This window comes from Anomaloglossus baeobatrachus, chromosome 2, assembly GCF_048569485.1.
Source record: "Anomaloglossus baeobatrachus isolate aAnoBae1 chromosome 2, aAnoBae1.hap1, whole genome shotgun sequence".
Lineage (NCBI taxonomy): Eukaryota > Metazoa > Chordata > Amphibia > Anura > Aromobatidae > Anomaloglossus > Anomaloglossus baeobatrachus.
Window position 1 is genome coordinate 638,570,513 of NC_134354.1, and position 15,074 is coordinate 638,585,586.

A 15,074-nucleotide genomic window follows, 5' to 3' on the forward strand; every position below is an offset into this window, starting at 1 on the left:
GCATGAAATGCTTAGAAGGCCAAATATCCATTTGTACATTATGGAAAAAGCAAAGATGTATCCAAAACCAACAAGATCCACACTTTCCAGTATGTTTGCCACTAGTGTAGCTCAAAATGAGTCAGGGGCATTAATAAATGCCTAATATACTATGAAAATAATGATAAAATCTCCCTACAGACTGAGCACATGTAGGTAATGACAGAAGCCATGAAAATATCTGTACTCACCATATTTATTTTTCCTTCCAGGGGTGCTTTGAGACCATCCATTTCTGGGGTAGACTTGTTCAGCCACAGACATCCATGCTCTCTCCACCATCAACCTGTCGTGGTATCCATCAACACGTGTGTCCCATAGCTCTGGATGCCTCTCTACTTCCCCAATTAGCCTCTCTGTATCGATTCTTGGCGCCATTATGAGTACCTGTGGTGTTGTATTAGCTAAGTGTTCCCCTGCAGTGAGAGGACAGGTGCCCAGCTGCCGTCTGGCGTGCAAATGAGACAGGATATGAGTGTTTGGCGCCAGAATTAATGGCCTTCAATTGACCTGATAGATTGGAAACAAGTGTTGCTGATGTTTGGATGAAAAACGCACACGGACGATACGTGCTGAACACGGACATGCTACGTGTGCCGTCCATGCAGGCATGGACCCATTGACTTTAGCGGGTCCGTGCCTGCGTGCTGACCGCCAAAAACGGACATGTCGGCCGTGTGGGAAAATGCGCACACGTACTTATCACACGGACACACGTTCCGTGTGATTTTATGTGTGTGTGCCATCTACCATAGGGCAACATTGGTCAACGTGTATCCGTGTCTCCGGTACGTGCAAAAACGTACCAAACACGTACCGGAGGCACGGATGTGTGTTGCAGGCCTGAGAGGTTGGAGCCTCTGGATGGAACACAACTGACCAGGGTCAGTGTGATCACTGTGGGTGAGTCCACAGTTAAACGGACTGGAAAACAGTGTTTGTTTGTTTTGCCTGTAAGGCTGCAAGAGGCTCATGTTTTGTCTGAGGAGCAGTTTATGCAATATGTTTTAATAAACTGCTGGACTTCTTAAAGAGACAGTACTCCTGAGTCTACCGCATATCGCAGCAAAAAGAGTTAAAAACCCCGTTATACAGTGTGTGAACTGTGTGCAACCTTACAAAAGATACATATGCATGTTTTTCTCACTATCTGACATGAAAGCAGAATAAGGCAATGTTCACACACTGCATTTTTTTTTACTGCATGTTTGGTGCATATTTGAGGTCACAAAGATGCACCCAAATGCAGGCATTTCCTTCCCCCAGCAATGTCTGAGGTTTCTATTTTGCTGTCCACACAATGCATCCTTTTATGGCTGCGTTTCTGAAGATGCAGCCAAGATGCAGCATTCTTTTTGTGAATTACCAGCGTTTTTAAGCCCTTACATTCAATAGATTCGACTTAAAAAATGCACTGGGCAAACTGCGGTAAAAACACATAAAAAATGCACGCTTTTTTAATGCGTTTTTTTTCGCGGGTGCGTTTTTTTGGGGGCCAAGAAAAGATGCAGTGTGTAAACATAGCCTTTATCTTTCCCATTTTAGGAGCAGATGGCACCGGTGGAGGAAGCAATCGAAGCATATTTTGGGGTCTGGTTGCGGGCACTAGACGGACACACCGAAGCAAACTCCAGGACATCTTGGTGCAGTGTTGGCCACCAGTAGGACTGAAAGATCGGCTGAAAGGGCTTCTTCTGTGCAGCATGGCCAGCCAACTTGAAGGATTCACCCCACTGAAGAATGCCTTTCCTGTCGGTCTCAGCAACGAACGTCTTTCCGGGAGGGACTAGAAATACATCTAAGGGAGCCAACGAGAGCATCTTGGAACGCTCGATAATATGCTGAGGCTACTCCTCTTGATCGGCCAACAGAAAAGAGTGAGACAGTGCATCAGCCTTGACATTCTTCTCAGCCTGACAGAAGTGCAGCTCTAAATTAAATCAGGTGAAGAACAATGAGGACCAGGCTTGGTGCAGATTCTGTCCCTGAGCCGGCTGGAAGAAGGCCAAGTTCTTGTGGTCGGTAAAGATGGTGACTCGATGCACTGCTCCCTCTACTAGGTACCGTCACTCCTTCAGAGCCATCTTGATCACCAACTATTTTCAGTCGCTAATTGAGCATTTGCGCTCAGCCGGAGAGAAGGCCCAGCAAAAGAATCTGCAAGTTATAGTCTTACCCGTAGCTGACTTCTGTTTGAGGACAGCACCAGAAGATGAAGCATCCACTTCCGGGATGAACTGCTTGCTAGTCTATGCAGCTCTGGAGCTGAAGAGAAGGCGTGCTGAGAGCGATAAATGCGTCTTCCACTTCTGAGGTCCACACTTTTGTATTTTCCCCATTGCAGGTTAAGGCTGAAATAAGGAGAATCAGGGACGAGACTTGTGGGATGAACTGCCGATAATAAGTGGCGAAACCAAGGAACCGCTGAATCGCTTTCAAACCGTTGGGACGAGGCCACTTCAGCATCACTGATACCTTGTCTGGATCCATCCTCAAGCTGGTATCTGAGATTATGTAGCCAAGAAAAGGCAGAGAGGACCGCTCAAAGAGACCCTTTTCATATTTCGCATAGAGACGATTCTCCCTTAGTCTCTGCAGCAGCTGACGAACATTCCTCCTGTGTTAGACAGATCAGGCAAGAACACGAGAATGTCGTCCAGGTACACCACCACACATGAGCAGAGCAGATCTCAGAAAATGTTGACGGATTTCTGGAAGACAGCCGGAGCATTGGGGATCATATATACTAGGATGTGGGACATACCTAACTGGATGGGGGGCATATATACCAGAATTGGGGACATATTTACCTGGAACTGGCCCAGGATGAGGGACACTACTGCTTAATGGGGAGAGGGCAACTCGTATGTCTTTATAGGATTTAGAACGCTAAATGTATAAATACATCCTACTAACATGAAGGGCCCAGGTCCAAATTTTGCACCGGGGCTCATCGAACTCTAGTTACGCCACTGATTAATGGGTATGTGTGCTATCTGTGAAAACCATGGATAGAACTTTTGTGTGACTCAGACATCATCTATCTGAATGAGGACTAACTGGACATATTGATATCCTTGAAGCTTAGTTGATTTGGGGTTATATTGTGATGTTCATGTGTTCTCTTAATTTTATGAGATGTGTATACTGGTAAAATCTGTTTAGCAATCCTAACAACATTTGTCATTTCTTCTGTCTGTCATGACACTCGACAAATGAACTGAAGTTTTGCTTCTTTTTATGTGAGTGCTTTTGATGAAAGTTTTAGTAGTGCTTTGAAAACCTTATGAAAAATAGATGTGATTTTTTTTTTTTCTTGAAAGGATAAGGACTGCATATCCCTGTATGATCTGCATATTGTTATTATTCCAAGGTGTATATTGACAAAGTGAAGTTGCTGCTTTTGCAAAATGAATGATCTGTAAATTAGTGCTAACTGCTGAGGTTATTCATAGTTTTAGAAACCCATTTTATTAGTAATCAGGGAACTATGAGTATATTTTGGAAAGAGCAGCTTCAAAGAGCCTTTCAATCTGGTACTGAAGACATCCCATACATGGAGAACTGTGCAAATAAATATACTCTTGAGAGAAAGAAGACTAGAACGCTAGTGCCATCTACTGGGGGTTATAGTATATTTACTAATGCCTGTAAGGGCAAAATTTACCTACAACTTCCACCTGCCATAAACCTTAATTCTTAATTAGACAATATTAAACCTAATTCAGATTTTTTTTTTCTTAGCGTATGTTCTCCTATTAGGGGTCGTAATCCTAAAAGGCAATATCAACCCTTTACTGACCTTTGCCACGTGAGTTAAAGGGAACCAGCCATGTGAAAAAAAAAATGTTATGAACATACAGATGTCCAATTAATCTGCAGGTTATAGCATTCTGAACCTGCCTGGTAATCGAACTTAAAGGGAACCTGTCACCAGATTTGGTGACTATAAGCTGCGGCCACCACCAGTGGGCTCTTATATACAGCATTCTAACATGCTGTATATAAGAGTCCAGGCCGCTGTGTAGAACATAAAAAGGTCTTTTTCTAGGGTATTGCACGGCTGCAGACAGTGCTCTTTTCTGTCCTTTCCCATTTAGATAGTTTGGGCCTCATCTTTGCTGAATCTGTTTTCTACCTGTGTATTGTGTTTTCCTACATCATCGTAATCTTTACATGTGGAGGGCTATCTATATCTTTGGGGACTGCTCCGAGGCACATTAGTCTTTCCTGTATTTCTCTCTGTAGGAATAATTAGTTCTCCGGCAGTGTCGAGGCGACCAGGTCATCGTAGGCACGTCCCACGGCTGCTTCTAGTTGTGTGTTAGTGTTACAACTACTCTGGTAACATTCTGGGTTTCCTAGTTTTTTTTGTCCTTTTTCTGATCCTATTTGGTCACTAAATCATAACACCTCCCCCTCCCTCCTGAGCTGTATGTGACCCTCCCCTACAAGATTTATGGGCCCCAGTGAGCTTTATGATCTATCCCCCCCAGAGCTGTATGTGCTGGCCCCCCAGAGCTGTATGTGCTGTCCCCCAAAGCTGTGTGTGTGGCTCCCCAGAGTTGTGTGTGCACATCTCAGCTGCCCCTACCATAAGTTACAACCCTTGTATAAAAAGGAGATAACTAAAACAGTGTGTGCGTGCCGCAGAGCTATGTGTATGTGTTCAGCAGAGCTGTTTTCAGCAAAGCTGTGTGTAGGTGCAGCAGAGCTGTATCTGTGCAGCAGAGATGTGTGTATGTGTGTGTGTGTGTGTGTGTGTATACTCTTTGGGCAGCAGAGCTGTGTGTATGTATACTCTTTGGGCAGCAGAGCTGTGTGGGCAGCAGAGCTGTGTGAATATGTACTCTTTGGGCAACAGAGTTGTGTGTGTAGACAGCAGTACTTTGTGTACTGTAGTGTTGTGTGCATGAAGGTGTAGAGTGCAGCCCCTACTAAGGATGTTGCTTCAATGTGATTTTCAGATTGTGTTGTACTGTGGCTTTAAAATACTGGCTCACTAGCAGAGCATAATGGTATGGTCCAGATCTCCCCCTGCTGCTGGAGCTGATTTGGTCTGATCAGAGAAAAGTGGAGAGAGAAGCAGGAAACGGGACAGTGTGGATTCCAGGATGTGCAGAGGGATGGATATACTATATAGGAGAATCGGCATCCGGCCTGCCACAGTTCCTTGCCTGAGGACCCCAGCTGTCCAGCAAAAATTGGGGAAAAGAAGTTCTGCATCGCCCTCCTGGAGTGAAGTCCGCACTACCATACCAACAAGCTCCAGAGCGGACTGGTCCTGCGGACGGAGCCGTAAGTAGTACCCGGGTACGGTGGTGAGGGGACCAGTATAGGCTTTCATAGTGAGAATGCCGTATCCGCACGGTTCCTTTAGAGGAGACCAGCCAGGTTAGTGGATAGAGTAGGATTGGTTAATGTATATGTGAATATCGTTGTATTGCTATTTGAACTTGTATTGCCTACTGTACTAGTTGTGGCAACCTGGGCCGTCCTCCTCAGCTAAAGTATACACTGTTGTATCTGGAGTTGACTCTTTTACCATATGTTCCTTTTTGCCCCTATCCCTCCACTGCTCTGCAGCTTACGTTTGTTACCTGACAAATACATTTTCTGCTTGGTTTACCCGTTAAGTCTGTCGGATACCGTGACTTGCTCTGCAGAGTGGAGGGCCCTTGGTCCATTGCTTCAAAGGCAGCAGAACTGTGTGTTTTTTCTGTGTCTGTACATATGCAGCAGAGATGTGTGCAACAGTGCTATCAGGGTGGGTGTGTGTGTGTGTGTGTGTGTGTGTGTGTGTGTGTGTGTGTGTGTGTGTGTGTTTTTGTGAAGCAGAGCTGTGTGAGTGTGTATGTATGCATCAGAGTTGTGCGTGCGGCCACAAGAGCGCTATGCCACCCATCCCAGTGTGAGGAAAGAGTTAACCTTTTTCACTGCCTTAGAAAAATAATGGAAATTCATTCTCCCTGGCAATATCAAACCAGACTTATTTGCGTAATAAACTGTGAGACCAACCTCAAGGACGCAGAATGTTTTGACTTAGAGACGACTGAAAAACATCTTGTTATTGGAGTATAAGTCATTATATTAATTTCTCTTGCTGGGAATATGCAATCCACGCCTTAATGAATGTAGATTAATGAATATGTATGTTGCATAGTTACGCCCTAATCAACTTTGTATAACTTTGAAATGTAAACATAATAATACAGTCTTTCTATTCGGAGCCGCACGTCTCCTAGCCTTTACGTGTATAACGGTGTCTGCCTGTTTTCATTGAAGGCTAAAGGGAGGGCAGAGGGGGGGTCACCGGTACCCTCTCTGCATTCGGACATCGCTGGCAATAGCTGTGACCGTTAGGTCAACCTAACATTATCTGGCGCCCGAACAGTGACTCGTGTTTCTAATCCCAGGACGCAGTGGACTGTCTTGCCATTCAGAGGAGGAGTGGACCAGAAACACCTGGCCAGGTAAGAGTTGAACCTTATTCTTCTCTTTATGCTCCTCACATCTGATCTCCCCTCTCCTCAACGCGCAAAATGGTACACTGTGAGTAGATACTGGTTTATTGGCGGGTTTCCACTGAACTCTGAGAGAGCCTTGCCAGCTGATGTTTTCTGTGCCTTGTTTGGTTGTTTGTTTGTTTCTCTGTGTTTCTCTGCCTCTCCGTGTGTCGCGTGTCTGCTCTCCTGCGCTTTACTTCTGTGCTGTTGTCTTTGTTGGTTGTCATAGATCCCATACATCAGTGAGTGTTGAAAGGGAATAGTGTACCTGCTCTGTCCAATGGATGTGATATTCACTGCCCTAGTGTTAGTGGGAATAGCCCTGTTTGCCATTGCTATCAGATATAGAGTGTATCTCTGTTACAAGAAGGGTAACCCAGCGCCATTCAACATTCTCAGCCCCCTCCGAAGTTAGGACACCACCTTTCAGTAGGAATACAAATAAGGAGTTAGTCTCTAGGTATCTCCAGGAAAGGTGGTTCTAGACCTCACCTTAGGTAGGAATACAAAAGGAGTTAGTCTCTGAGTATCTCCAGGATAGGTAGGTTTAGTCCAAAGGACGTTCAAGGGTCTAAAAGCTGAAGAAGATAGAAGAAGAAGAATGGGGCAAGGAATATCAAAAGACATAAGAGCTGGATGCACCCTGCAACATCTCATTATGTATTATCATGGCAAGAGGACAGCCAGTCAGTCCAAGGAAGTTTTCAAGACATTTGGATTGAAGGGGAAGGATCAATTGGACCCCAACAAATGGGATACAATAACAGCTACTAGAGCAGGAGTGATAGCAGATAAATCATGGACTGAACTAGTCAGAACTCTTTCTGACGTGGCAAAAACAGCCCACGATCAAGGTTGGATATACCATGAAGAATCAGACACATGGGAAGAAGCTGGGAAGAAGGCTAATAAGGATCCGCAGCCCATTCCGTACCTGTCAGCTACTCCTGGAACAGCTCCAAAAATAGCAGGATCCCCCGGAATGGACCTGCACAAACTGTAGCCAACAAAATCCGGACTGGAGTGAAACATGCCTAGCCTGTGGAGCCCCACAACACAAGCTACGAGCCACAGCACCAGTGCCTCTTTATCCCGTAGTGGAAAGAAGAGTCCTGATAAGACCACCTGTTAATTCACAAAACCCAGATGCTCCCAGAGATGCAGTTCCTCGTACGTATGATGACTACGTACCCTGGACTCCAGCCCAGCAGATGGCTTTCCTGCAAAATGCTCCAGACTCGTCTAGAAACCCAGTCAGTTTTTCACGTTACCTGAACCAAATACAGGTCTCCTACAGAAGCACTTGGTTGGACATGGAATGTTTGTGTAGAGTTAAAATGTCTCCCGAACTGTATGCCAAACTCACTGCCCACCTGACAGGACATGTTCCGGACAATACCCGTAATGTGGAATCGGGCCAAGATTTTATGATAAGACTCAATCTCTTCTGCGCCCAGGAGCAAAGAACTAGGGGCACAATGGGACCAGTGCATCAAGGTCCTGTGGAGAATGTCAGCTCATTTTACTACAGATTGATGCAATCATTCGCAGATGAAGGGCTGGACTTACAAGCGGGTGCGATACGTCGCCTGATGGTAAGATCCTTCATGGATGGAATACATGCACCTCTGGCAGAAAGATTGAAAGCGTGCTGCCCAGAATGGAGGAACATGGAAGACATAGATCTTCTAGTCAACAAAGCAAGTGGCTTAGAAACCGACGTAAAGGATAAAAGGAGCAACAAGAAAGTTGTCATAGCAGCAGTGGACGGTCAGCCAGAAGGTACAAGAAGGAAGGCATCGACCTGCTACTATTGTGGGAGTCAGAGGACGTGATCAGAGACTGTAGAAAGAAGAAGAGGGACACTCAAAACCAACCCGAGAGTCAGGAGGAGAAGACTGCCTGACTTGCGGCAGCACGGGATAGGGATGCCAGAGGTCCATTTATACATGTCCCCCTTCACATTGGCAACAAGGAAATAAGAGCTTTAGTGGACTCAGGAGCCTCTCGCTCCGTACTCCCCAAGAATCTGGTGCCTGAAGGATCCATCTCCTCTGAAGCTACTGTAGTATCCGGATTTGATGGACAAGCCCAGATAATCTCAATAATACATCCACTGAAGGTGAAACTGGGACCACACATGTTCGTGTCTAAATTCTTAGTGTTCCCCCTGGGTGGAGATGCCCTAGTGGGAGCAGATCTACTATCAAGACTACAAGCTCAGATTGTCTACAATGAAGATGGATCTGCTATCCTGCAAATTCCAAAAGATATCCCAGAAGAAATCCTGTGCACTCTCCAGATGATAGAAGACCAACCAGGATCTGAAGTTACACATGAAGTAAACACGGACCCAATACTTCTACAAGTTCCTGCAAAACTCTGGTCCACATCAAAAACTGACCTCGGCACACTACCCGTGCCCACAGTAAAAGTTTCAGTCAAGCCTGGAATTACGCCACCGCAGCTGAGACAATCCCCCCTCCCGCTACCTCTCGCAGTACATCTACCAGTACGTGGATGATTTACTACTGTGCTTCCCTAGTGAAGAGGAATGCTTACCTTTCTGGCAGAAGTAGGATGCAAAGCAAGCAGAGATAAATGCAGACGGTGGATTCCCAATGCGTCACTACTCATGCAACCGCTGTATGATTGCACAAAGAATGTTCCTTTTTCCCTTACAGAAGAAGCTTGACAAAACTTTCAAAAGCTCAAGGAACTAGTGATTGATGCATCTGCTCTGGCACTACCAAACTATGATCTCACCTTTAATCTGTTCGTAGCAGAGCTTCAAGGATTTGCAGTAGGAGTACTCACCCAGAAGACGGACAAACATCACATAATCGGGTACTACTCCTCTCAACTTGACAATGTCACAAAAGCAGCACCAACCTGTGTCCGTGCTGTTACAGCAGTTTCAAACATACTGCAGAAAGCATCTGAAATCTCACTCGATTTCCCGACTACCATCCTTACTAGCCATTACATCTATGCTGTTCTCAATCAAGTGCAACTGAAACACCTCTCCATGGCAAGACAAGTCAGACTTCAGTGCACGCTGTTGCTACCCCCCAAACATCTCATTTGCTCGAGTTACAAGTCTAAACCTTGCTGATCTGCTGATCTTTACAAGTTTAGAAGGGGGGACAGAAGAGAGGACAGAAGAGAGTGACAAACGTACCAGTGCACCATTTGATCATGATTGTCAGGAACTCATTGAACATGAGGCAAAGCCCCTGCACAATATTCAGGCAACACCGCTTACAAATCCAGACTTTGAACTTTTTGTGGATGTAGCAGATACGCTGATAAAGCAGGCAAGTTCCACACCGGATTTGCAGTAGTGACTCTATATGCAGTCTTAGCCAAGCAACCGCTACCTCCACGCATATCTGCTCAAGAAGCAGAACTTCTTGCCCTCATTTGGGCAATTGAGTTTCTGGAAGAACGAACAGCGAACATCTACACGGACTCAGCCTATGCACACGGCATTGTGCACGATTTTGGCACTATCTGGCAGACAAGAGGATTCCTCACAGCAACAGGAAATCCCATCAGGCATGGAGCCTCAGTGAAGAAACTAATGGAAGTAGCCTTGATACCAAAACAGCTAGCAATCATAAAGGTTGCTGCCCACACCAAGGCTCAAACACCCGAGGCAAGGGGAAATCGCTTGGCCGATCAAACAGCAAAACAAGCAGCCTTACTCCCTTTGAAGGAGACGGAAACAGTGTCAACGACGGAGGAAGAAATGCAGAACCTCTTTGAGACACAAGGAAACGCCTCTGAGGAAGAAAAGGCCGGATGGCGGGCCAAGGGGGCAGAAAAGGTGGAGGGGATTTGGCGCCTAAACGGACTTCCCGTCCTGCCACGCAGTTGGTTCCCTGCCATTTTCCAAGTACTCCACTACCCCACACACGGTAGCACAAACTCAATCATGAACCAGATGCAACCATATTGGATAGCCCCCGGCTTCAGACAATACGCCTCCCAGAGAATAAAAGCTTGTCACATCTGTCAACAACATAATCCAGGCCAGCTAACTAAAACCCCGCAAAGACACATGCCAAAGACGTTTGCCCCATTTCAAAGAGTACAAATAGACTATATACAGTTGCCAAAACATGGCATCTACGAGTTTGTACTTGTCTGTGTAGACCTCTTCTCAGGATGGCCAGAGGCCTACCCTGTCAGTTCAGCCACAGCCCGAATTACAGCAAAAAAAATTGGCCTGTGAGCTGGTGCCCCGGTTTGGACTCCCTGAAGTCATAGAGTCAGACCGAGGTACTCATTTCACTGGACAAGTTTTCCAGAACACCTGTGCCCTGTTAGGCATTCAGTCAGCCTTACACACGCCTTACCACCCACAGTCATCAGGGAAAGTGGAAAGGTTAAATGGAACTCTAAAGCTCAAACTAGCCAAGGCAGTGGAGGAGACTGGTAGACCATGGACAGAATGTCTCCCCATAGCTCTTTACTCTATAAGGAATACCCCGCAGGGAAAGCACAGGCTCTTACCCTTTGAAATACTCTTTGGTAGTGCACCCAGATTAGGATGCTACTTCCCACAGGAGTTACACCTGCAATGTGATAGCCTAACGTCTTATGTTGTTTCCCTGCAGAAGAGACTAACTGAAACCCACCAAAGGGTCTACTCTTCTCTACCTGATCCTGATGCTGTTCCAGGAACCCACTCCCTAAAGCCTGGTGACCGAGTTTACCTAAAGAAGCACGTGAGAAAGACCATTGAGCCATGATTCGAAGGGCCTTTGACTGTCCAGCTGACCACTCCAACCTCCGTCAAACTTGAGGGGAGATCGACATGGGTCCATGCCAGCCACTGCAAGAAGGCCTAATACTGCTGATAAGTATTTCTATGTGTATTCCCTTTTTGGGGCCTTCTACACCACGGCAGAATTCATTTGAGACCCATCATGAAGTGTTAGCTGAAAAACTTGAGATCACAGACTGCTGGATATGTACACACGCACTTGTGACAGCCTCTTCCATGCCATACTTAGCCATACCAGTCCCAATAAACAAAGTATTTCAATGGGGAGGCTGTTACAACAGACTATCAGTGTTCCAAGTGTTACTCTGTTTACTAGTTGCTTATGTAGGGTTCAAGTTGCTAATGGCTTCGTTTTCCCGCTGCTTGAAGCAATGTAGATGCAATGATTATTCAGCACCCGTATGAAATCACTAATATGCCTTTTTCTCTTCTCTACTCTTTCATCTAGAAATCACCTTGGCGTATCATGATGAGACTCCTATCGAGAGGCATGCAGGCAGTCCTGGGTGACGGATGTGAGACGACACTCCCTGAGCAAACCCGCGGCTCAGAGGCTAGCCTGCTCGCTCTATAGTCCACAGCTTCTCGATGGCCCCCTGTCCATCAATCACGCCAATAGGGGGGATTGTGAGGAAAGAGTTAACCTTTTTCACTGCCTTAGAAAAATAATGGAAATTCATTCTCCCTGGCAATATCAAACCAGACTTATTTGCGTAATAAACTGTGAGACCAACCTCAAGGACGCAGAATGTTTTGACTTAGAGACGACTGAAAAACATCTTGTTATTGGAGTATAAGTCATTATATTAATTTCTCTTGCTGGGAATATGCAATCCACGCCTTAATGAATGTAGATTAATGAATATGTATGTTGCATAGTTACGCCCTAATCAACTTTGTATAACTTTGAAATGTAAACAAAATAATACAGTCTTTCTATTCGGAGCCGCACGTCTCCTAGCCTTTACGTGTATAACGGTGTCTGCCTGTTTTCATTGAAGGCTAAAGGGAGGGCAGAGGGGGGGTCACCAGTACCCTCTCTGCATTCGGACATCGCTGGCAATAGCTGTGACCGTTGGGTCAACCTAACACCAGTAATGTGTACACCCCCAGAGCTGTCTGCTACTGCAGTAACATCTATGCCCCCTCAGTAACATGTATGCCCCCTAGTAATGTCTATCCCCCCTGCCCCTCCTGTAATGTATATATTGTAGCCCCTACTGTTTACTGTGATGTATATACAGCAGTGCAGTGTCAGTGTGCACTGTGCACGACCATGTATGACGGCCATCATGCAGCACAGCCACATGCCCTTGAGGAGGTGGACGAAAACTAGTGGGAGAGGTAAATGAGGCTGCTGGCGACTTCACCACCTCTAATGTGTCTACGTCTGTATGTATGATGTGTATCTGTGAAACCCCATTACCTTCAGGCGCCCCAGGGACTTCACGTGTCGGGAATATTCTGTCAACAGGTTTGTCAGGTTAACTTCAATGGGAATCGTGACACCACTCTCGGTATTTGTGGTCAGGAGGCGACTGCCACTGCAGTTTAGAGAGCATCTGGGACTGATGGTAAATGCAGTTTGATGTTGTGGCCTCCCGAGAGTGAGGCTGGCCCCAGGGGCTCAGTGTAAAGGCTGCTTTACACCAGACAATCTATCGTGCGATAGATCGTCGGAGTCACGGAATTTGTGACGCACATCCGGCATCGCTGGCGATGCCGGCCTGTGTGACACCTCCTAGCGACGCAGTATCGCTCACAAATCGTGAGTCGGGTACTGCTCGCTAGGTTCCATAATATCGTTTAATTTAGTTGACCATCGTTTCCGTGGTAGCACACGCCGCTCCGTGTGACACCACGGGAACGATGAGCAGCTCACCTGCCTCCCGCGGCCGCCGCCGGCTCTATGTGGAAGGAAGGAGGTGGGCGGGATGTTTATGTCCCGCTCATCTCCGCCCCTCCGCTTCTATTGGCCGGCGGCCGTGTGACGTCGCTGTGATGCCGAACGTCCCTCCCACTCCAGGAAGTGGACGTTCGCCGCCCACAGCGAGGTCGCACGAGAGGTAAGTATGTGTGACGGGAGTTACTAACTTTGTGCGACACGGGCAGCGATTTGCCCGTGACGCAAAAAGGACGGGGGCGGGTACGATCGATTGTGAAATCGTACAATCGGTCGTACCGTGTAAAGCAGGCTTAAGTGTGTAGTACCACAGGTCACAAAATAACTCACACACAGTCCAGAAATGTCTTTCAGGGTTTTTACTCACTTTTTGCTGGTAGAGTGAGGAAACCCGGCTGATGCTATGATGAACCAGGAGGAACCAGGTATCCCTCAGGCTGATTTAGGGGTGACTGCTGACTCTCCTTCCTGCACCTTTTGTTTCGGATCACCCCTGACTTTGCCGAAGTATATCGTGGGGTGTTTACAGGGAAGTCGCTGCTGCCTTTCTCCCCTTTCTGACCCGTTTGCTGACAGCGTGGACCAAGTATAAGATGCTCGAGGCTCGATCCTCCTTATGGGCCCCCTCGTTGCTGTTGATGCTGCGGGTTCTGTGTTGGTTGGCGTGATACCTCTAATCCCCACCGCCTGCAGGATTTAGCAGCTCCAGTAAATAGATTTCTGCTCTGGGGACCTGTTTCCCCGTGTGTGCATTCATTACCAGGAGTCCTCGTACTCTGCTCCTTACTGCTCTCTCTCTCTCTCTTTCTCTCTTCGGGTGTCTTCAGTCTGACCCAGTGGTAATGTTCTCCTCCGTCAGCAGGCACTACAGGTGCAGGGTCTTACAGGGTCCTGCTCCTCAGCTCTACCCTTCAGACATGGCTGCTCCACTCCTACTCCTCTGACTGCCACTGCACAACTGTCTCCAGTCCCACTACCCACCACTAGCTGGGATGCGAGGGCAACGCCCCCTGCCTGGGTCTGCCCAGGGGTCCCCTCTAAGCTGTGTGTGTCCTGCTTACTACGTGTCTGTGTGTCCACACCCTAGTCAGCCTTTGGGATTACCTGTTTGTACTGACCCGGCATGGGTGCAGTACTCAGTGGTGTCTGACCAGGTCTTGGGCGCCACATTCCCCCTTAGTTATCATCAGCACGTCCTCGGGCTGTAAAGACAAGAAAGGTTTGAAGTGCAAACTTGTAAAACATTTAAAACCGTATTAAACATCATAAAACTTCAATCCAGGTACCATGCATCACCACTCTCCACCCACAAGTCCTTAACCCACCCAAAACCCTCTGATCTTCCTCTCCTCGGGATGGTGGTTAAGGGTAAGCCCATTCTCAATATGATGGAGAGGGGAAGCCTGGGGGAAATATGATGGAGAGGGGCAGCCTTGGGGGGAATATGATGGAGAGGGGCAGCCTTGGGGGAAATATGATGGAGAGGGGCAGCCTGGGGGGAATATGATGGAGAGGGGCAGCCTGGGGGAAATATGATGGAGAGTGGCAGCCTCGGGGGGAATATGATGGAGAGGTTCAGTTTGTGGAGGGGATATTTTGTGAAGGAAGCACTGCAATTATTTTTTCAGGAGTGCAGAATAGGAGACCTTTATGCGGCAGTATAATGATACTTTTATTTTTAAGAGTGCCATGTTGGGAAGTGCTGCAAACGGTGGAGAAGAGGGAAATCTGGACACACGAGCTCTGTGCATGACATCTCCTCATGGCGTCTTTACTTCATGGAGACACAAGGCACGGGAACAACTCTGATTTGAGAGGACAACACCTATAAGGT

General features: G+C 47.0%; 1 long non-coding RNA gene across 1 annotated transcript; it reads left to right on the forward strand.

The window, feature by feature from the left end:
- Positions 1 to 5,101: 5,101 nt before the first annotated feature.
- LOC142290451 (uncharacterized) lies at positions 5,102 to 12,280 on the forward strand. The gene is made up of 3 exons (XR_012750310.1): positions 5,102 to 5,337; positions 6,325 to 6,512; positions 11,168 to 12,280. It is a non-coding gene; the product is annotated as an uncharacterized LOC142290451 (long non-coding RNA).
- Positions 12,281 to 15,074: the final 2,794 nt, after the last annotated feature.